The sequence below is a fragment of the Mya arenaria genome, chromosome 6, assembly GCF_026914265.1.
Source record: "Mya arenaria isolate MELC-2E11 chromosome 6, ASM2691426v1".
In the NCBI taxonomy this organism is placed as follows: domain Eukaryota; kingdom Metazoa; phylum Mollusca; class Bivalvia; order Myida; family Myidae; genus Mya; species Mya arenaria.
Window position 1 is genome coordinate 70,913,050 of NC_069127.1, and position 23,366 is coordinate 70,936,415.

Here is a 23,366-nt window from a genome sequence, read left to right on the forward strand (position 1 = left end):
TCGCTATCTGTATATGTAAACCAATATATTCTATGAATTTGATCACGGATCATGATGGCCTATCTCAAACACGTGTGTTTTAACTTCCTTGAATAACCGTTCTTCTTCAGAATACTATCACTACTGACAATGAGACTAGTTAACATCTTCTAAAATATGTAATAAATACTCATTTCAAACAATAATATTATAGTGAAATTAAACGTTTAACATACACTGAATAATTGCAGTCCAGTTTCTCATCCTTATCGTTTTTATCACTAAACTTCGAAAATATTTACCAAAGTATGTCTTCTTTTATTCCTCTAAAATCATTTTGTAACGTAAGTTCTTTTTCATAAACAGTTTATCTATCCCACTATGAATTGCTTGCGGCAAGTCAGTAATTTTAAGATAGATTCGAAACAGATGTAAAATAAGTTCTTGTATCATTGTTGTAGTCAGCATTCAACAAGCATCAGTGGATAAACAAAACAACTGTTGTTTGTACTTTTAATTATCCATTATAAAACATAAAAGAAAATGGACAAAAGTTGTATGATTATACATAAAAAGACCATATATAAATTATTACGAATTCGTCGTTTGTTTATTTTTTAGCGATACATTAAGGACAAATGGCAATATATCGCGATACTGTTATTCCAACAATGTTAAATTTCCTATGATATAAGTGCTACCAATGGTAATAAGTGATCATTGCTATATGTTTAGTTTTCGACTGAATATATCGAGATGCACTAAACAACGTTCATTAATAGAAAACATCCCTTGCTCGGAGGTAGCAAACTGCACCACAGTGAGCTTTCCTGTCGCCTTCATTCTTTATCAACGCCACAACGAACGATTTCGGGAGAAATGCCTGAAATTCATAAAACGGTAACAAGTTGTAAATGGTTTGCATTAAATTCCGCCTTATGTCCTATACAAATAAAGGGTCAATTTTCCTTACAAATAACTGAAAGTTTATGCAGGTGCCACAAGGGTTACAATTGACACAAGGGTTTCACTTCGGAATGTGTTTCATATGAATTGAGTTATTTAATTTAACATATGATTCAAACTTCATTCATTTTACTGGAGGAGCTGCATACAAGGAAAGTTTATTTATATATATACAAATATATCTTAAACATTGATATGATAAATAAACAGTAGACTTATTTACGATAAAAAAAAACAGACTTTAATTATCTTTGACTAATTTTGTGAATAATTTGTGTCCATTATATATGTCTCGTATACGTTCTTAAGTTACCGTTAGCTGCGTTGAAATATATTAAAACTTAAACATCTTATATGCCATATTCATCTATGTTCACGAACTGATACGCGTGACATCCTATCAGTCGTTGCACAAATTGAGGGCCAATATTTCATTCGATGTATGTTGTTTGTATTTGTAAAAATAAATGTATAAACTTTCAGAAATAATGTTGTCAATAATTTAACTTTCACCGTACCATCAATCAGATATAATACATTAAAACTAAGATATCATAATCAATAAGTCTTAGGGTAACCGTAGAGAACTTCACAAATCAATGACAACCTGAAAAATTGAATACGAACTCATGCGTCATGAATTAGTATTGATTAGTATGTGGGTTAAGTAGAACTGGAAAGGTGTAAAATAGGTAAAGATGTTTTTCATAAGGTTTCACAACTATATTTCAAGTTATTTGATAACATTTAAAAGTCCCTGTTATGTGTGATTATTTACGAATTAGTATGACGTATTCTCACATATACTTTGCTCCGAAAAACGATGTATATCTCTGCGAGGCCTAGGCCTTCTATAATTTTGAACTCGACTATTCTTCTGAATAAGAGTTTTCCTATGTTACCAAGGTTCTTCGGAAACATTCTAGTGAACAAGAGCTGTAGTAGGACATCGCGCCCGACTAAGCCGCTTTGACTTAGAATTGAAAACAATGAGTAATCAGAGAAAGTACTCATTTGTGCCCAAAGAGGAATGTGACAAAGCCTGCAGTGAGCCATTGGCAGTAAATGTTAAGTTAATCAAGAGTACATAGCAAATGCATAGTGTATGTTCCAGTGAGGAACAGTGAAATATTTGTAAAAATACTTCATCCTTTTGTGAAGAATGTTTCATAGACGGGAAGTTCAATGCCAGCTCTGACGGGTGGATTATGCATACTTTAGTACAAAAAGTGGCAAAACCATTCAAACTGACATGCGCATAGACATTCAAATGAACCAGAAGTCATTCGTCACCATGCAAGAAGGGTCGAATCAAGGTTGTCATTTACAGAAAATAGATTTGTTGCAGCCATTTACAACGATCACTGGTATATCGGCAAAGTAGTTAAATATGATCCTTCCGATGAGGAACTTCCCTTAAAAGTTTCCTCTAAGGAATACGGGAAGGGCAAAGTATGTCCAACATAGACCAAACAAAGATGACTAAATCTGGATGTATTCTGAAGACATTCTTTGTTCTGTCGATAAACCAATGCCTTTAGGTTCTAGAAAAATGTACATACAGCGGTGTCTGACAACAATGTACATACAGCGGTGTCTGACATAAGTACATTGATGCAGTTGTTTGACGAGTTTCTTTAACGAACATTTATGAACACAGACAATCATTTCGATTATTGAATAATACTTGAAGAACCTTTTGATAATTTATTTCAGATTACTCATAATGTGAATAACGTCACCTAGAAACAATTTTGTGTATCTTGCCACCATAAGTTACAATTGACTGTTTTGAACATGCGTTTGAGTCACCATACTACTATGATTATCTTAAATAAAAAATGAAAATGTTATTTAAAACTAGAAATGTGTCCATAGGACACGGATGCCCCCACTTTGATTTTTTGTCACAGAAAATAAGCCATAATGATTATTCAGGATAATCTGAGGGCCCTAACTCCTAAATGATTAAGGCGATTTCCATGGCTATCGAACTTGATCAAGATATTATGGTCACAAACATGTGTTAAAAGTTTGGTCAGGATTGGACAAACAGTTTTCAAGAATTAGATCGGAAACAATCTTCGGGACGTATTTTTCAAGTCTTTTTTTGCAAATAAAGGGCCGTAACTCCTAAATGACAAAAGCGATTTCCATGGCTATCGAACTTGATCAAGATATTATGGTCACAATCATGTATGTAAAGTTTGGTGAGGATTGGACACATACTTTTCAAGAATTAGATTGGAAACATATATTTTTTAAGTATTTTTGGCAAAAAAGGGCCGTAACTCCTAAATGACTAAAGCGATTTCCATGACTATCGAACTTGATCAAGATATTATGGTCACAAACATGTGTTTAAAGTTTGGTGAGGATTGGACAAACGGTTTTCAAGAATTAGATCGGAAACAATCTTCGGGAATTTTTGGCAAAAAAGGGCCGTAACTCCTAAATGACTAAAGCGATTTCCATGACTATCGAACTTGATCAAGATATTATGGTCACAAACATGTGTTTAAAGTTTGGTGAGGATTGGACAAACGGTTTTCAAGAATTAGATCGGAAACAATCTTCGGTACGTACGTACGTACGTACGTACGTACGGACAAGGGCAACCCTATATGCCGCCACTTTGTGGGGGCATAATAAAATTCACATGATGTATGCTCAACCATTAGCAAGAACACAATGGTCTGAATAAACAACCTGCTTTGTATTGAGAGTAAACAGAAGACACCGGAATGTTTATTATCTTATGCATATACAGCATATCAAAAACTCAACATAAGGTTTAAGCGATACAACAGGGCTCGTATTAAAGAAGTATTCTAAATATTTTTTAAATATGTTCGATTAATTATAAAAACTTAAAATAATAGATTCCCAAAATCATATCAGAAATTCAAGAAGTTTTAACTGCTTTAGCATAGAAACAAAAGTAATTATCATTAATTAATCTAATTTAACCACAAATATCCTACTTTTATAACTTTTTTTATTAGTCATGTGATCTTGATGCCGTTCGGAATAAATATGCCCGAGTGCCTAAGTAGTCTGTTCTCGTAAAAATTGGAAGGATTTATGCAACTTTATTTTTTGGTGTTAGTGCAACATGCTGTCCTACCCTGATCTGAGCCCACCCGTTTACGTTTAAATAATTTTGTAAAACGAAAATGTCAATGAAAGATTTCACTTAATAAATTTGCACAGCGTTGTTCTAATAAACTACTAATTAAAAAAGGAATACAAGTAAACCGGTGTCAATTCATAAGCAAAATCTGCATACTGAAAAAAATATATATGAATAACTTGATATATATATATATATATTGATATACAGACCGATGGTGAGACCTTTAACAATCAATAATTGGTAGGCGACAATATGCATGCTTGAGAAATGGCGTCATTTAATGGCATTTGACCCAAATGCAACCCCCATTTCTGTTAATAAAAACATATTACATATCTGACGTATACTGTTCATCCAATAACTGACCTAAATGTAGCTTTGTTTTGCAAATCGGTGTGTCCTTAATAATATCGAACTTCACCGATGTAGTAAACAATGCTTTCACCCAAGCTATTTCCTTCATTCAATACACATTGAAATCGAAAGGCTCGTACAGAAAAAATGCCAAAAGCGCTAGTTAAGCAACTGCCGTCACTGCATTCCATTTAAAGGTTAACAAAATTTGGAGATGAATTGGGACATCCCTCAGAATTAAAAGGCACGTCATTCATAACGTACCGTCAGTATCGACTCCACTGGGACATATTGAAGAAAAGCTCTTTATTGCTACATTTGCTAAATGTTATGAGGTCAATGCTTCTAAACACAACAAGAAACGCCGCAATGCGTTGAAACCAGTTTTTCAATGATTCCCATGAAAACATCAGCCTTGAGATTCAGTTTCAACTGTTTTTACTATTTTAGTAACAGTGACCTTGACCCCAATGGGCCCAAGACGCAAACCCATGAAAGGCATCCATAAACTCTTCCTAATTACCAAGATAAAAAAAACGGTAATGGTGCTTATCAGGTTGTTCTATGTTATATCAAAGACACAGAAAAATATACACGAAAGGAACTAATGTCAAAGATTGGCTAGCCTTGCTGCTACTTAACTGACTTTTCTGAATTGTTCAGGAGTGTTAAACAACCCATTCGTGAGATATGCATTGAAACATGCTCCAAAATTGGCAAATGTTTGGAATTATGTTGTCTCACTTGAATAATTTGGTACGGTTTTATACAGACTTCTGTCATGTAAGTCTTGCAGCTTGAATTCATGAAATCGGTCATAAATTATGGATTTTATAAGTAAAATACTATCAGCAGTATTGTTGTGTTTAAACACTAAAAATCAAATACATGTATATGCTTAATGCTATTTTCCAATAATTGGTTCAAAATAATATTTAATTGAACTTAAATTGGCATTAACCATTCAGGTACTCTATGGTAAGTACAGACAATATTTATGTTTCAGGACAAGCCCAGGTTTAGGCATGAACGATTGATCTTGGTAATTATTAACATTCATTATGTAGTGTCTGTAACCATCAAAAGTTTATTTTGCAATAGTTTCATTGTTTCTCATTTCTAAAGTATAATTCCTACATTGGCTAATGCGTATTCATGTAATGGTCAAGTTTGCCAAGAATTGTAGTGCTCTGAATTAACATCATTGAAAAATTACTACTTTGGAAAGGTTACAAACACTACACAAAAAAGCATAGAAGTGAAAGAAAACCTCACTTTTGTTTTTATCCCTACATGTAATATTTTGTTTAACTGTAGAGAAAATTCCTTCTTTTGTGATAAAATGTTGCCTCATACATTGAACTATTGAGTCAAGTGCACACATTAAGAGAAACCAAAAGAATCCCAAAAATACAACTCTGGTGACTTTGTAGCTGTTTGGCTAAAGAAGGGACTTCTCTGTGAGTATATGGCAGAAGTAATGGACGTCTTTGACACAGATATCAGATTAAAATATATAAGAAAGTCAGGCAAAGTGGCCTGATAGAGAGATTGTTCACAATAACCGTTTGATGTAATCTTGTGTAGGGTACAAGCTCAAGAAATAGTCAGTGAAAGGGGTCATTTCAGATGACATCCATGTTGTGTCTGTAACCAAATGCGGGATCACTAAGATGCCTCCCTATGAGTAGACATTTTCAGTCAGACATTGAACTATTTACAGTTTTCCTACACTGTTCTTTCTTAAACTTGACTGTTCATATTTTTATAATTTCAGTGTGAAGTTTGGACATAATTGTAAAAATAACGTTTGCATTATAATTCTAACCAATCAACAACCATCTGTCATAATATTCTAGTCAATGTTTAGATGTTGACTTGCCTTTGTATTGAATTTTGTCATGATCAAAATGATTCTGCAAGTGCATTAAAATGTTATATTTTGGTAGTGTCTGTAACCAAATGTATGTGTATAGTACTTCTACCTATTATGAAAGTTTATGCTTCTTTAGGCCAGTATTGATGATTTTGTTCTCGGTGTTAGATAAATGCCTAACTAACCTTCTGGTGAGTTTATTATGAATGTTAAACAACAGTTTCTTGCTTTGTTCTCTTGTTATCTGATACCTGCTTCATAAATGTTCGTATTTTTTTCTTAAGATGTTTATCACTTTCAAATTTATTTTATCTCAGTGTTTATATCCTGTTATTGGTGTTACAGTGAAAATAATTAACATTTTGAAGTTTCTTTTCGTTTTTCTTGTATGTTATACACCTAATGTAGTGTCCGTAACTTTTGTTGTACCATAGGATGGAAACGGTGGATAAAAAAACGATGCATGAATTTTGACAAAAAACTAAACTTGTTTCATGTATGGCATACCCTTTACTTTGTAATTAATTAAAAAGAAATATCTTATCTAAAAATTCAATTTCTTGAGTAAGTGAGACTACTTTCAGCACCAATACCGTGTTTCAGCCGTAACTTAAGTTATTCAGTTTCAACCGTTTTTCTATTTCTAGTAACAGTGACCTTGACCCAATGAGCCCCAAAGGCAATCCCATGAAAGGTCTCCATTAACTCTTCCTATATACAAAGTTTGGTAAAGCTGTCAACCCTTACTTAAGTTTTTCAGTTTCATACGTAAGTTTGATGCCAGTTTTGGTATCACATACTACTGATACACAATATCTCTATTCTTTTCTTTACATAATATTCAAAACTTGTAGATACATAGTTTGCAACAAGAGAGATATGTACTTACCGACTCTTTCCTGACAGCAAGCGGCCCCAATCTAGACTGTTTGCACGGCAGCTAATGTAGTGCTGCGGGCAGTTGCTGTAGCGCTGCGGGCAGTTGCTGTTATGTTGCGGGCATTTGCTGTAGTGCTGCGGGCAGTTGCTGTAATGTTGCGGGCAGTTGCTGTAGTGCTGCAGGCAGTTGCTGTAATGTTGCGGACAGTTGCTGTAATGTTGCGGACAGTTGCTGTAGTGCTACAGGCAGTTGCTGTTATGTTGCGGACAGTTGCTGTAATGTTGCGGACAGTTGCTGCAGTGCTGCGGGCAGTTGCTGTAATGTAACAGGCAGTTGCTGTAGTGCTAAGCGCAGTTGCTGTTGTGCTGCAGGCAGTTGCTCTAGTGCTGCAGGCAGTTGCTCTAGTGCTGTTGGTAGTTGTTGTAGGGCTGCAGGCAGTTGCTGTAGTGCTGTGGGCAGATGCTTTACTGTGCGCAGTGGAGGCCTCTGGTGTATTGTGCTATTCTGCGTGCAGTGGTAGCTATAGTCATGCTGTGTGCAGCAGCAGAAGCAGGAACTCTTCTGCATGCAGAATCTGCATCTGAAATAAGCAAGGTAAGGTAAGTCTGTATGTCAAAATCTATGATTTAACTTTGGCAATTAAATTCTTAAAATAATGTCAGTAAATGAGATTAAAGGTGATTATTGAACCTTTGAACGGATTTTTGCCTGTTTTATGTAAACAAGAACAATGAAAACAGATCATCTACAATTTAAATAAATATGATTAAAAGTTGTGAAATTATTTAACCCTGCTCCGCCCCGCTATCCCAGTTGAAGGTGCCAAACACATATTGTACGCCACTTTAAGTGACCTGACTTCTGCCCTCATCCTGCAATCTCAACTCACATAAGGTCCATCGTGTGCCGCATCCCCTTCATATTTGAAACCTGAAACAATATACAGTTCCAAATGCAATTGCAATACAATATTGCTTAAACAATCAGTAATGTTTGAACTAATGAGAGTGCTGGCCAATCCTGCAACTGAAGTAGAATGAACAGGATATAGTAGTTAACCCTGCCGCAATATGTTACCAAATGTGAATGATGTGGAACTGGCACTGGATAAACATTTGACTAAGGCCTAAAAAAAATATGTCTGTTTCGGGTAACCCGACCCTACCTATAAAAATGCGCCGACCCTAACTTTTTTTTTTCCGTTTCTGAGCAAAAAAAATATTTGTTAGCAAATAGAGAGTTACGAAGGACAGATAAATGCAGATTTTAATCAGAATTATTGTTTATATGATAAAACAAAGTCAGGCAATGACAGTAATGTAGGAAAGACTGTAATATGCAAGAAAACACTCTGAACTTACGACAGATTTGAAAAAAAAAAATAAAAAAAATTCCTACCTACCCTACCTAGAAATTTTGGGAAGGTTACCCTAAACAAACAATTTTATTTATTTTGCCTAATATTCCTTTTCACTAAAGCATGATTGTATAAAGTGTTTGTTGCAAATGCTGACTTCTATACTGTTTGATTCACATTAGATGTATACCTAATGTTACAGAATGCAGTGTTTAAGTAATAAACTGTATGCACAATATAATGCATGAGAATTTTACTCAAGATCACTGATTGTGAAATGCAAGAGTCCAAAGCAGATCTAACAAGTGCTGGCATTGAAACCAACTGTGCGCGACTGTTCTGCCCTTTTTAAAATTTAAGGAATGAAAGTTTTGGTGGAAAATTTATAAAATACTGTTATACAGATTAAATGCAGTACCATATCAAGAAATTTTAAATAAAATAATGAAGGGAAAACATTTGCGAAGTATGCAAGAAATAGTTATCATGCTTAATTGTACATGTTTGAATTAAGTTTTAATGCAATACATTAAGAAGTTGCAAAGATATTAACCTATGTGTGCTAACAAGCACAACCTTAACTGAAGTCAAGTAATAAAGCCTAAAGGGCAATAATTTGCATTATACACAAGAGTTATCTAACTTGATTCTTTAAATAAGTTGTATAAGCGATAACTCATGTCCGAAGTTGCAATGCAATATAAGAGGCACTCTCTGAGATATTGACTGACATTTCACAGTTGAAAAAGAAAGGGCCATTATTTGCCTTATATGCAAAAAGAGTCAACTAACTTGGTTATTCAAGTAGGTAAGATAGTTGAGTACCTTTGTATAAAATCTAAATACTACACATGTAGTAGTTACTGATGCATTAACCTATGTGTGCTTACATGCAAAACCTTAGATCTGTAATTTGTGAGTGAATTAAAAAATGCTAATTTGCATTATATTCAAAATAGTGTTACCTAACTTTATTAATTAAGTAGGTTGTTAGTCCTAAGATAGTTCGGAACAAACATCTTAAGTTTCAATGCAAAACATACATGTAATGTATTTGCTGAGATAATCACTTAAAGGTGTTTACATGCACAATCTTTACCATTTTTACTCTTCTAATTTTTGAAATAGTCGGACTATTTACTCACCTCCTTTATCAGTTGTTCTGTCCTCTGCTACACTTCCTCTCTTCTTGTCGCATCTGATGATTCAAACAGAGAAGAATTTAACACATTTATGAACTTTGTTTTACACAATAATGCCGAAAAAATCAGTAAGATTACAGAAAACTGTAAGGAGAATGAAAAAGTAAAAACAATTAAGGATACAAAATTAATTCTTTACACTGTTTTCATATAAAGAGGGTGTTATCTACATGGGATGTTGTCATTGACCCTTGAATCATGCATTAGGCCAAAATAAATCAATAGCTGGATTTTCATCCATTTTTCAAATAGCAGCAGGGGGTGACATTCTTTTTTTCTGATTTATTTTCTCCCACCTCAGATAAGTAGATCCAATAACTTAACCATGCTAGAAATTCTTATCTTGCCCACGGGCGAAGATAAAATGCCCATATGGAACTCCTTTTTAATGGTCACCACATTGTAATTACCTCCCTTGTTGAAGACTGTCTTCTGTAGCAACCTTGTCTTATGGCAATATTTAGAACGCTAATTAATTATTTCTCGCTTCAAATGTCACCATAAAGCAGTTTTCACGCACCATCAACAAATAATGCTTCACTCTCCTAAGAACTATTTAAAGACCGATTTGACTATTAACATAATCTGAATCACTGAATACTTATAATCTTTCTTGGATGACTGTTTGGCTGTTGAATGTATTTTCATGCTCTTTCTTATTGCAAAAAGGACCATATACATATGTACAGGACCAAGAAAATATAGCAATTAGGCCACAATTAAAAAATTCTTTGTTTGCCCTTTACCGACCCTAAATTTTAGAGGTGGGTCGGTAGGTAGGAAAAATATTTTATTTTTTTCTAGAATTTGATCTTGAACACAAAAACTGGTGTTTGTATGTTTGACCTTTTTTATTTTTTCTGGTGGATGAACCATATTGTTGCAACCATTACATTAATATATGGGAATGCATTTTAATGTTTAAATTATTATTAAATGATATATAGCTTTATATGCATGGTTTCACCTCATTTCTGTATTTATCCACCTTGTCGTGTGTTGTAATATATATTTGTAAGCTTGACTGTACTTCAATATATAAATGTATGCTGTATTGATAAGCTTTACTGTACATGCAGGACACTTTGCTTTAACCCCACCTTGCACTAACTTCTTGCATGATTGTAGATCTAGACACAAATGTGTAATATTGGCATTTCTGGATGTGGTTTTTCAATCTTTTCACTGCTAGTCATTTTACACCCCATACATTATCATACTAGAAGAGTGCAAGACAGTCCCAAGTCTGTAGAAAAGGGGGAGGGAGGCATGTTTTAACTATATATGCAAAATAAATTAATTTTGATAGAACTCGTGTTGTTACTTTTAAATGTTAAACTCTCTGTCAGATGGCAGAGTATTATTGCTTGATTTGGAATTCTGACCTTGACAACATTCTAAGAGTGACATGTATGACCAAACATGTTGCAGCAGTGTTTGTATAAATGGCAGTGTAATTATTGTGAGGTAGAAAGAAACTTCCGTTCTGATCATATAAATTTGGGGGAATATGTAAGAATTTCATATCAAGCATGGTCCATCAATGCATCACACCTGGAATATCTATACCATATTTACTTTAAAAAGCAGGGATTTTAAATGTTATTTATTCACAAAGCTAACAACTTTACCATTTATTTATAGCAGAAAACTGATACACATGTATGGACAAGAATTGTGCACAGTTATAAAAATACTTGTGACATTCTTGGGACAATCCTTAACAGATACAATTTCTTTAGTTACATGTGTAGAACACACAAAAATGTCTGACTAGAAGACTAGAAATGTCTGACTAGAAAACATACAGTGGCATAATTATCATGCTATTTACATCGAACTTGGTTTTGGAATGTTCACAACTCTTAAAAAAACAAGAACTGTATGGACAAGAATTGTGCACAATTATTAAAATACTTGTGAAATTCTTGGGACAATCCTTTAACAGATACAATTTCTTTAGTTACATGTGTAGAACACACAAAAATGTCCGACTAGAAGACTAAAAATGTCTGACTAGAAAACAAACAGTTGCATAATTATAATGCTATTTATATCGAACTTGGGTTTAAGAATGTTCACATTGAACTCTTAAACAAAGAACTGTCTTAAGAATGTTCACATTGAACTCTTAAACAAAGAACTGTCTTATTAGTACATTATATGTTAGGAGTCAAGTCACAATCCACTGTCTACTTGATAGGATTTCTTTTTGGAATGTCTTTTATCAGTTTGCAAGCTCTACAAACTGGCAGAACAGTCTTGTATTTTTGTAACAATGCAGCATCTCTCTCAGTGCCTCCTTCCCCGCAATGACAACATATGTCTTTTCGCACCGCCACCGGGTTGTTGCCTGCATAGTAAGGAAACTCGATAGGAGTAGAACAGTCCATCTGCTGTCGCACGCTTACTACACCCTCCAGAGAATCGCCTATTGCAACAGTTAAATATAAACATGGTCAGTTCATTTATTATGTGTACAATATACATTAATTCAAGTATTTAAACTCAACATCTGACATAGAAATAAACCTATAAACATCAAAGTGAAAATTAAAACAAATTCAATGTATTTGCTTTCTTTTATGAAAGAATCTTGTCTGTCAGACAGTGTCTTCGAATTTGTAACTGTTTAAATATTAATATTAAAACACATAATAGAATATATTATTCCAAAATGAATCAATTCCAAATTACCTTCGGGTACAATGACTGAACCACATGTGTAATCGTAACGTTCCTTGATCGAACAGTCAAAGGTATTGAGCACCGAAATACTTTCAGAAATGTCTGGATGGAAACTTTCGACATCGGTGCTGTTTTTGCAAACGGAAATTGTAACGGAATCCGTTTTTTTGTAATGTTACGTTTGCCTTATTCATAAAGTCTGATAATACATCTTCCCATGTGTTAGTGGACTCGAAAGAACTTATTTTATTTTTCGCAATTTGATTTAATTTACCATCAATATTAATAAAAACACTGTAACAAAATGTTAATATGGACGCCATGATGATGAACTGTTTTCTAGACGCTTGCAAATCGTTCACAAAACGTACAACAAGCGCTTCTTTTGTCTTGATTGATTTAAAGAACCCAACGATTGAGCGGAAAGAAAATAAACTAAACTAACGGCGAAAAAACAGCGAAAACAAATCGTGACTGCAAAATTGAAAAAAAAAATATTCTCACGAATTTTGCAATAAAATATTTTGGGTCGGCGGCTTTTTTTCGGGTCGGTCGGTAAAGGGCAAACAAACTTAATTTTAATTTAGGCCTTAATTAATGGTTGCCATAGTGTGAGGACATCTGTGAAGACTTGTTCATGGTTCCAGATTGTGGGCTACAAACAACAATTCACTCTTTTTTCAAATCATTTTGAGTGTCAAAACTAAGATACTGACAGATGGAACCCTCAAACAAATTATGTTGATAGTGCTAAAATATTGTCTTTGGATGCCACAAGTTTGAATAGCATTATTAATGCAATCTAGCAAATTAATATAGCGTGATTGGTTGATGGATTTTATCATGTAATGTGTCCAATGTATTCAATAATAGTTAAAACAACATTAGCCATTGTAGAAGTCCTTCAGGCTATTAGTGGTGAAGGCATTTTTTTTCTTGACTTTTCTTGTGTGGGTTTGCTCACCACTACAACCAGAATATTTTAAATAATTTAATTGAATTATTTGTGCAATTTCCATATCAAAGAGTCAAATAATCATAATATTATTCTTCAGATGCATTACAGGGAAAACAATCCTTGGTCCAAAAGAAAGAGCGAGTCCCTTTAAAGGGACCGTACACCAGATTGGCACCACAAAAAGTTTTTTCAGTAACGAATTTCATGACAATTATCTAATACTATGTGTAACGCTTTTATATTATAATTGTAAAAAAGTACCAAAATGTAAAAAAAGAATTGTGTTGGAGACCGGGTTCGCACCCATGTGGCCAAAAATGCAGTCCAGCGACGTATCAACTGAGCTACGACGACTTACTCTAATTAGGTGACATAATTAAGCTATACCACTATCTCAGTAATATCACGTGATAACACCGACTAGCCAATCACGCATAAGGAATGAATTCTACCTGGTAGAAATACCCAGTAATCTTTTTTTAATGGAAAAATACGAAATAACTGCTAAACTTAAATAAATTGTAAACTATGTTGTACTTCAGTAAGTAAGTTTCAATGCATTGTACACATCGATGCCAAGTTTATGTCAGTTTTCGACTTTTTTTTCTTCGCTATTTTATCATACGGAGTACAGCCCCTTTAAGTGTTCATAGAACAGCGAGTAGTTACATGGACATACCCAGAGAGCAATAGGGAATCAGAATCATTGCATACTTACGTCTCGCCTAGAATTTGTATACGTGAGATGATTCCGACATTGCTATTTTATCATACTGAGAACAGCCCCTTAAAAGCTGCACTCTCACAGATTGAACGTTTTTACAACTTTTTTATATTTGGTCTTTGAACGAGCCAATTTTTGCGAAAGTCCATGGAAACAAGTTATGTAAGACTGCTGACAAAAAATTAGATCATAGATTTTTATATTTGAGCTCAAAAATTGATGTTTTATGCATTTTTCTTAAACCGTTAGTAAGGTTTAAGTCATAAAACATTAATTTTCTAACGGAAACATGAAAATCTACGATCTGATTTTTTGTCAGCGATCTTATATCATTGTTTTGCAGATATTTACGCAAAAAAATTCTCTTTTAAAGACAAAAAATTAAAAAAGTTGTAAAAAGGGTATTTTTGTGAAAGTGCAGCTTTAAGTACTACATAAACATTTCATTTTAAGTTTATAATAACAAAAATAACACAAGAGGGCCATAATGGCCCTAAATCGGTCACCTGAGTAAAAGAGTTTAACCCTTGTAATCATAATAGCTTGATATTAATTTTGTTCTCTAAGGATATTGAAAAACATACTGATCAAACATGTTGCCTGGATAATCACTGACAAAACTTGTCACAGTTGGCTGCACACTGACAGGACTTGTAACGGTTTCTTGCACACTGACAGGACTTGGTACAGATACCTGCACACTGACAGGATTTCGTTAAGTTGCCTGCGCACTGACAGGACTTTGTTCAATCGCCTGCACACACACACAGGACTCATCATTTAAATGCATGCACACTGACAAAACTGTGTCAAATTGCTTGCACACTTAAAGAACATTTAGTACAGATACACAAACAACAAACAGTGCACCATCCAATAAAATCAATAAACTGCCTTAAGCTCTAAAAATCAAATATCAGAACGCATTCAGCACCTTCCACTAATATCATTGCTTCTTCTTTCTAGGTCAACATCACCTTCCATCACATGTTCAACATCAACATTTTCTTAAAAGACATTAAGCCTTATTCACTTTCCACACAGAAGATAAGAATTTAGCTTAGAATAATCTACATGAACTTCAATTGAAAAGTCTGATTATTAAATGTATCATAAATTTCTTCTGAAGAATAAAGTGTATAATTATTATTTGAATCAATGAACCTAAAAAAGGAGCAATAACTACCTTTAAGTGACTATGTCGAAGACTTAATAAGATTTAAAATCTATTTCCTTGTTTCTAAAAATAGAAAGTAGTGGAATCTTCAACAAAAAAGGAGACCATATAGCAAAACTTGCTGCCCTTGCTTCAAACGTAAACTTTACATAACTATCAGATTTCAACATTTTGGCCATTTTGTTGTTGTTGTTGTTGTTGTAGTTGATCAATCATGACCATTGGTGAATTTTTGTAAAGGGTCACCCAAGGGAGCTTTCTGTAAAGTTCAATTGAATTTGGACTGGTAGTTTTAGAGGAGATGTTTATCTAAGCAAAATAGGAAGTTGGCCATTTTGTTGTAGTTGTTGTTGTTGAACAATCGTGACCCCTTATGTATTTTTGTAGTGGGCCACCCAAGGAAGCTTCCTGTAAAGTTTCATTGACTTTGGAGCAGTTTCAGAGCAGTTGTTTTTTAAACCAAAACAGGAAGACAGCAATTTTGATGTTGTTGCTGTTGTTGTTTTTGATCAATTGTGACTCCTTGTTGTTTTTATTGTAGATGGTCACCCAAGGAATCTTCCTGTAAAGTTTCATTGAATTTGGACTGGTAGTTAAAGAGGAAATGCTAAATATAAGCAAAACAGGAAGTCTGCCATTTTGTTGTTGTTGTTGTTAATTAATCGTGACCCCTTGACATGTATTTTTGTAGGTGGTCACCCAAGGAAGCTTCCTGTGAAGTTTCATTGAATTTGGCTTAGTAGTTTCACAGAAGAAATTTAAGCAATTGTTGACGGACGGACGGCGCAGATCACAATAGCTAACCTTGAGCTCTTTATGCTCTGGTGAGCTAAAAAGGTAATCCAATCAAAAATTTAGATTAAACTTCAATGGATAAAATTTGAAATATTTCTAACATTGAAGTTTTCTATAAATATACAGGCATATTTGCAACCAGTAGGCAGAGCTTAAACCATGCAATGACAAGTCATTCAACAATTTACATGATTGTGTTTGATTCCTGGCTTTGGCACATGTGAGTATTGTTGGATGTCATCAAGCTTGTACACTAGTTACCCAGTTTTACCACAACGAAAGACCCACGAACAACAGCATGTCAAGAGAATGAAATTGTAAAAAAAATCCTTCACAATTGTTGTAAAATAAATAAAGTTTAAATTGAGCATGCTCCAATGTTTTTTAACATTGTACTCAAAACAGTTCATTCACCTAAAACCCTTGTTACCAAAATGATTATCTAGAGCAGCACATTATTTCATTACGAAAGAGACAGAGGCTGTCACTTAAAGCTGCACTCTCACAGATTTACCATTTTTACAACTTTTTTATTTTTTGTCTTGGAAAGAGGAAATGTTTGCGTAAATATCTGCAAACCAATGATATAAGATTGCTGACAAAAAAACAGATCGTAGATTTTCATATTTCCGTTCGAAAATTAATGTTTTTTTGCCTAAACCAACGGTTTAAGAACAATACATAAAACATCAATTTTTGAACTTAAATAAAAAAATATGCGATCTAATTTTTTTCCAGCAGTCTTATTTAATTGGTTTCCATGGATTTTCGCAAAAATTGGCTCGTTCCAAGACAAAAAATAAACAAGAGATGTTTGTCAAACATTATGCCCCCCCCCCCCCCCTGAGCGCCATGTTGTCAGGATTATATGGACAATTGATTGAAATATGCATGGACCGAAATGACAGCTGATTTGTTGCCGTTAAGGCAGTTTTAAGATTATGACCATTAAAGTGTGAGGATAGAGTGTGTTATGACCACGACCTTTGACTCTATGAACTCAAAATCCAGAGTCATCAGCTGGTCACCAGAAACCTAAATGTCAAGTTCGAGGGCCATGGGTGCAGGCATTGTCAAGTTATCACACAGACAAGGTTTTTTCGTTTAAGGTCACTGTGACCTTGACCTTTGACCCCTTAAATCATAAGGGGTCATCTACAAGTCAGATGCAACTCCAAGTCAAGTTTGAAGGCCATGGGTTCAGGCATTGTTGAGTTATCACTCGGACAACCTTTTACCATTCAAGATCACTGTGACCTTGACCTTTGGCTCTATGAATCCTAAAATCAATAAGGGTGATCTACTGGTCAGGCTTAACATCCATGTCAAGTTTAATGATCATAGGTTCAGGCATTGTTGAGATATCAGTGGGAGAAGATTTGTTAACTTCTTTGCGTTAAAGGTTACTGTGACATTGACCTTGGCCTGATGACCCCCAAAGTCGATAGGGGTCATCTACTGGGCAGGCCCAACCTTCATGTCAAGTTTGATGACCATAGGTCCAGGAATTGTCGAGGTCGCTTTCAAGGTCACTGTGACCTTGACCTTTGACCCCCTAAAATCAATAGGGGTCATCTACTGGTCAGGCCCAACCTCCATGTCAAGTTTGAGGGCCACGGATGAAGGCATTGTTGAGTAATCACTCGGACAACCTTTTATTATTTAAGGTCACTGTTACCTTGACCTTTGGCCCAATGACCCCTAAAATCAACAGGGACCATCTTCTGGCCAGGACCAACCTCCAAGTCATGTTTGAGGGTCATGGGTGAAGGCATTGTCGAGTTATCACTCCGATAACCTTTTACCATTCCAGGTCACTGTGACCTTGACCTTTAGCCCAATGACCCCGAAAATCAATAGGGACCATCTTCTGGCCAGGCCCAACCTCCAAGTCAAGTTTGAGGGCCATGGGTGCAGGCATTGTCGAGTTATCACTCGAACAACCTTTTACTATTCCAGGTCACTGTGACCTTGACCTTTGGCCAGATGACCCCCAAAAACCATAGGGGTCATCTCCTGGCCAGGCCCAACCTCCAAGTCAAGTTTGAGGGCCATGGGTGCAGGCATTGTCGAGTTATCACTCGGACAACCTTTTACCATTCAAGGTTACTGTGACCTTGACCTTTGGCCAGATGACCCCCAAAAACAATAGGGGTCAGCTACTGGTCAGGCCCAACCTCCAATTCAATTATGAGGGCCATGGGTGCCGGCATTGTTGAGTTATCACTTGGACAACCTTTTACCATTCAAGGTCACTGTGAACTTGACCTTTGACCCGATGAGCCCCAAAAACAATAGGGGTCAGCTACTGGTCAGGCCCAACCTCCAAGTCAAGTTTGAGGGCCATGGGTGCAGGCATTGTCAAGTTATCACTCGGATGACCTTTTACCATTCAAGGTCACTGTGACCTTGACCTTTGGCCTGATGATCCCCCAAAACAATAGGGGTCATCTACTGGTGAGGCCCAACCTCCATGTCAAGTTTGAGGGCCATGGGTGCAGGCATTGTTGAGCTATCACTCGGACAAGCTTTAAAATTATTTTACCATTAAAGGTCACTGTGACCTTGACCTTTGACCCAATAGGGGTCGTCTACTGGTCAGGCCCAACCTTCATGTGAATTTTGATGACCATACGTCCAGGAATTGTTGAGTTATCACTCGGACAAGCTTTGGTCTACCGACGGGCCGACCGACCAACCGACCGACATACCGACATGCCTGTGCAAAGCAATATACCCCTCTTCTTCGAAGGGGGGCATAAAAAGTTGTCAAAATGTGAGAGTGCAGCTTTAAGAAAGCAAAATCAAATTTGAATTTTTAAAAATTATTGGATAATTGAGTGTGCTTGTTTAAAAGTTACAAACAGTGACAAAAACACCCTTAAAGCCTAAACATGAATGTACCTTGTTGCGTTTGTTGACTTTCGTCTTGCATGCCGGTCTGCATCTCAGTGAAAGGTTTGTGAAATTCAAGTAGGGAACCATCCTCATAATTTCAATTTTAACTGGCCATGGCTGTAGATCTAGCCTGTAATACATTTTAAAACAAATTAGTTAAATCCTAAAACAAATATGAATGGGGATGCATTTGTTATCTAAGTTATAGTGACCAAGAAACTTGAGTGAAAATACTTAAATTCAAGACAGCACTCTCGCAGGTTGACAACTTTTTTTCACTTTTTGTCTTGGAATGAGCCAGTTTTTGAGTTTTTTTTCCAGAAAGCAGTGATACAAAGCTGCTGACAAGAAATCAGATCACAGTTTCCATATTTATGTTTGAAAAATGATATTTTAAAGCTGAAAGCGTTTCTAACGTTTAAATAAAAATGAAATTTATGACAGTTTGCCAAATAATTCAGATCTGTGCTTTATCCTATATGACTTTATATTAAAGGGATTGATACCAAAATCAGACAAAACCTTAAAAATTGCCAAAACTGTCAATCTGTGAGAGTGCAGCTTTAAAGAACTGTTAAAATTTATAAGGTCAGACATAAACTTCTCATTAGGCATTAATTTCAGACAAGTTTAATAACATTCAGAAAATTTAAAAGACATGTTTCATTTTCGAAGAACTTACCAGGTAAGCAACCTTTTACAAGTCTTTATTAATAGAATAATATCATAAACTCACACAGTATGTGCAATAGCTGGAAATGGTGATAGTTTTGTATTTATTATAAGATAAAAACAATAGCAAAGCAGAGTAAAACTGAAGCAAGTTGTTTTTCAGGGGAACTATAGCTGATACAGGAGTGCAGAAAACACTAGGATGCCACCTTAACACTATTTCTTTCTTTAAAATGAGGCCTAAAAAGAGTTTAAAATTTCCAACCAGTAATTGTCAAATTATGCTCCAGACATGGAAAAGTAACTAAGGTCAATAACTTTGTAATTTATAAGGTAGTATAATATTTTTCTACCCATTTTGGGAAAAAGACCCTAGACATTTTGGAAAAACTAGTGTCAAAAATTTAATAATAGGGAAATTTTACAGTTTAAAGAACAAGCTTTCCAGTCTCCTGCAAATGAGGAAATTTTTAAATGTTAGTTTCTTTTCCTTTACAAAAGACCTGAAAAGGCTGAAATATCAATTACAATAAATCATGACAGATATTATTTTATACTGATCTCTGAATGTGATGTACGGTAAATCAACAATTTCTTAATTCAATTAGCATTACCCCCAAAACTTTACATCATCTTAATTTATTTTGATGTTGAATGAACCAGTACAATTAACAGGTAAAAAGTCATTCATAAAACAAACAAGAGCTGTAACAGAGACAGTGCTCTTGACTATTTCCCCGCTTTTTGGTGTAAGGATTGAAAAGATTTGGCGAAACATGCATGGATCACTGTTAAATTAGATTAGATTAATGCCTGCCTGCATAGATTTGTGTAAAATTCAAAAAAATTCAGCCTTTAATAAAATACAGACTTGTTTGTGATTTTGTGTTCTATGTCTTTGGCGTTTGCCCAGTGCCACTAACCCGGGTTTATGTTTAAAAAAAATTATACTTCAAGCTAGTTTCTGTAGCTTTTTGCATAAATATTGATGGAAATAGCATGCAATAAATTAAAGGATTATAGGTTGTATACAATAATGCAAGGGTAACCATATTTTTCTCAATTACAGTGGAGCACTGTCTAAAGTTCCTATTAGTTGGTTGAATATATACAATGAATTGGTGGTTGGGCACTAGTGTTGGAAATCGGACATAAAAATTACTATCGATAATCAGTTTATGAAACCAATCAATGATCGATTATTAATCGACTTAATTATTATTTGATTACCTTTGGTCATTTAAGGCATACAGATACAGTTTAAGCACCAGTTTTAAGCACCGATGTTCCCTGACAATATTGTTTGTATATTTCTTTGTATAAATTACATTATTTATTCAGAATGCAACTGTCCTTTAGTGTTAACAAATTATTATTACAGAACAGGCTCTAATTTTTGTCTTACATTTAGTATTGTTTACACGTGTAAAATAAACAAAAAAAAAGATATCGATTTCTTTTTAAAAATCAGTCAGTAACAAGCACAACAATCAGTTGAATCTGCTTAATAATGTCTTACAAGAACATATCCTTTCAGAAAACTGAGAAAGCTAAATTCTTACATGGTGAGAACTAAATGGTAACATGTTTTAAAAATCACTTTTAAACCACAAGCATCAGATTAGTTGAGGACCAATCCTTTAGCAGTTAAATTACAAAGACAATTTGTAATAAGGTACTGTAGTGACATACTAAATATGATAAAAATATGACTTGATAACTTAACATAGTAACACCTTAACATTTCAACATTAACTAGCATTAACCAGAAAAAGTAAAATAAGTCGGTAACGGTTATGTCCCTTTTTTCTATAATCGATTGTTCAAATTTCACTATCGAGTGTCCCCGACGTAGGCCTGAACGATCAATTGTCAATTATAATCGATCATAGGCACAACACTATTAGGCATAGAAAAATATAAATTGAAATTGATGTTGAATAAAACAATAAAATTGTGCAATTTTAATAGCTAAATGCAACTTAGACAAGTCCTACTGGATATTGAAACTCTTATCAAGCTGCAATGAAGTATGAAGGCACGGAAAACAGATAATGATTAAATGGACAGCTCTTTTCTTGATACATGTGTCTGACATGAAATAATTTGTACCGAAGTCTTAAATTTTGGTGTTGACATGTTAAAAAAAGTTTCCATGAAGGAAAATGCAAATATCAGTTGATTGGGAATATATTGCGTTTAGATTCAATTTTAATACAAATACAATAAAGGATTTTAATTCAGTTACCCGCAGCCTAATCCAGTCCTAGAGCAGGGATGGATCCATGATTTGACGGTACGGATTTGACAGTAGATTGGGCGTTGAGGAACGTGTGTTTGGAATCTGCATATCCAGGGTTCGAATTTTATTTACCTGTGTTCATAGGTCTTTAATAAACAAGGTTTGCATAACCGAAAGCTTCGTTGATGCCTTTTAAATCACGTACATCCACTGATGCATTTGTAAGGATTGCACATGACAGGTCTTTTGGCATTGTACACGTCGCAGATAACAGTTGAGTAGTAGCAGACAACAGTTAACGTCTGTGGTAAAGCTCGTTACAGTAAATAAGTTTGGTATGCGAAGGTTCAGTGTGGGGATCCCAAATTTATTAAAACAACACTTTCATTACAACTACTTTAACCCCTGTGACTTTTGAATGAAAATGTACTTACTTATATAATTTTCGCGAGAAAAAGTTTACGTTACGAACGGATAAATAACACAACAAAACCAGTTCTGCCACCTTGCAAGCACGGTTCCTGGTATATCGGCGACCACTCTCTTAGACATTAACTGCAGAATGAAAAATTTATTAAAAATGGCGAATCACAAGACCAGTCCGAACCTCGTATCGAGAGCCCTAAATTTCAAGACCTCAACGGACCTCATACCATTTTCGGGTCCGCAGATATCTTCGAGATTAGCTCCCCCTTACAAGCTATATGGGAGCGCGTTAAAAGTGCGAAAAGTCGCAAAAAATTGGCATACTTTGACGCGTTAGTTCCCGGTGACCAAATATCATCCCAGACACCCCGACGGGTGCTTCTTGTAGGGTTTAGAGTCCCCTAAATGGCAAGATTGGTCCCAGCCTCGTCAGAAGCAGGGATGCTGAGATAACTTCGATGGTGCATACCCCAGTTTTAGGCATTTTTCGCTGCATTTTAGAGTATAGAATAGCCTTATAGGCGAATGGAACCGGTGGTCGAATATAATTCCAGGCACCCCGAAGGGTGCATCTTGTAGGGCATCGAGAGCCCTAAATTTCAAGACCTCAACGGACCTCATACCATTTTCGGGTCCGGAGATATCTTCGAGATTAGCTCCCCCTTACAAGCTATATGGGAGCGCGTTAAAAGTGCGAAAAGTCGCAAAAAATTGGCATACTTTGACGCGTTAGTTCCCGGTGACCAAATATCATCTCAGACACCCCGACGGGTGCTTCTTGTAGGGTTTAGAGTCCCCTAAATGGCAAGATTGGTCCCAGCCTCGTCAGAAGCAGGGATGCTGAGATAACTTCGATGGTGCATACCCCAGTTTTAGGCATTTTTCGCTGCATTTTAGAGTATAGAATAGCCTTATAGGCGAATGGAACCGGTGGTCGAATATAATTCCAGGCACCCCGAAGGGTGCATCTTGTAGGGCATCGAGAGCCCTAAATTTCAAGACCTCAACGGACCTCATACCATTTTCGGGTCCGCAG

General features: G+C 35.3%; 1 long non-coding RNA gene across 2 annotated transcripts; it reads right to left on the reverse strand.

Moving 5' to 3' along the window:
• Window positions 1–488: 488 nt before the first annotated feature.
• Window positions 489–22,156, reverse strand: LOC128236406 (uncharacterized). 2 transcript variants are annotated; one of them, XR_008261341.1, is made up of 6 exons: window positions 21,911–22,156; window positions 18,997–19,120; window positions 9,694–9,746; window positions 8,081–8,121; window positions 7,201–7,771; window positions 489–862 (listed from the first exon to the last, which is right to left on the reverse strand). It is a non-coding gene; the product is annotated as an uncharacterized LOC128236406 (long non-coding RNA). The 2 variants fall into 2 exon arrangements; XR_008261342.1 differs by having other exon boundaries at window positions 7,982–8,121.
• Window positions 22,157–23,366: the final 1,210 nt, after the last annotated feature.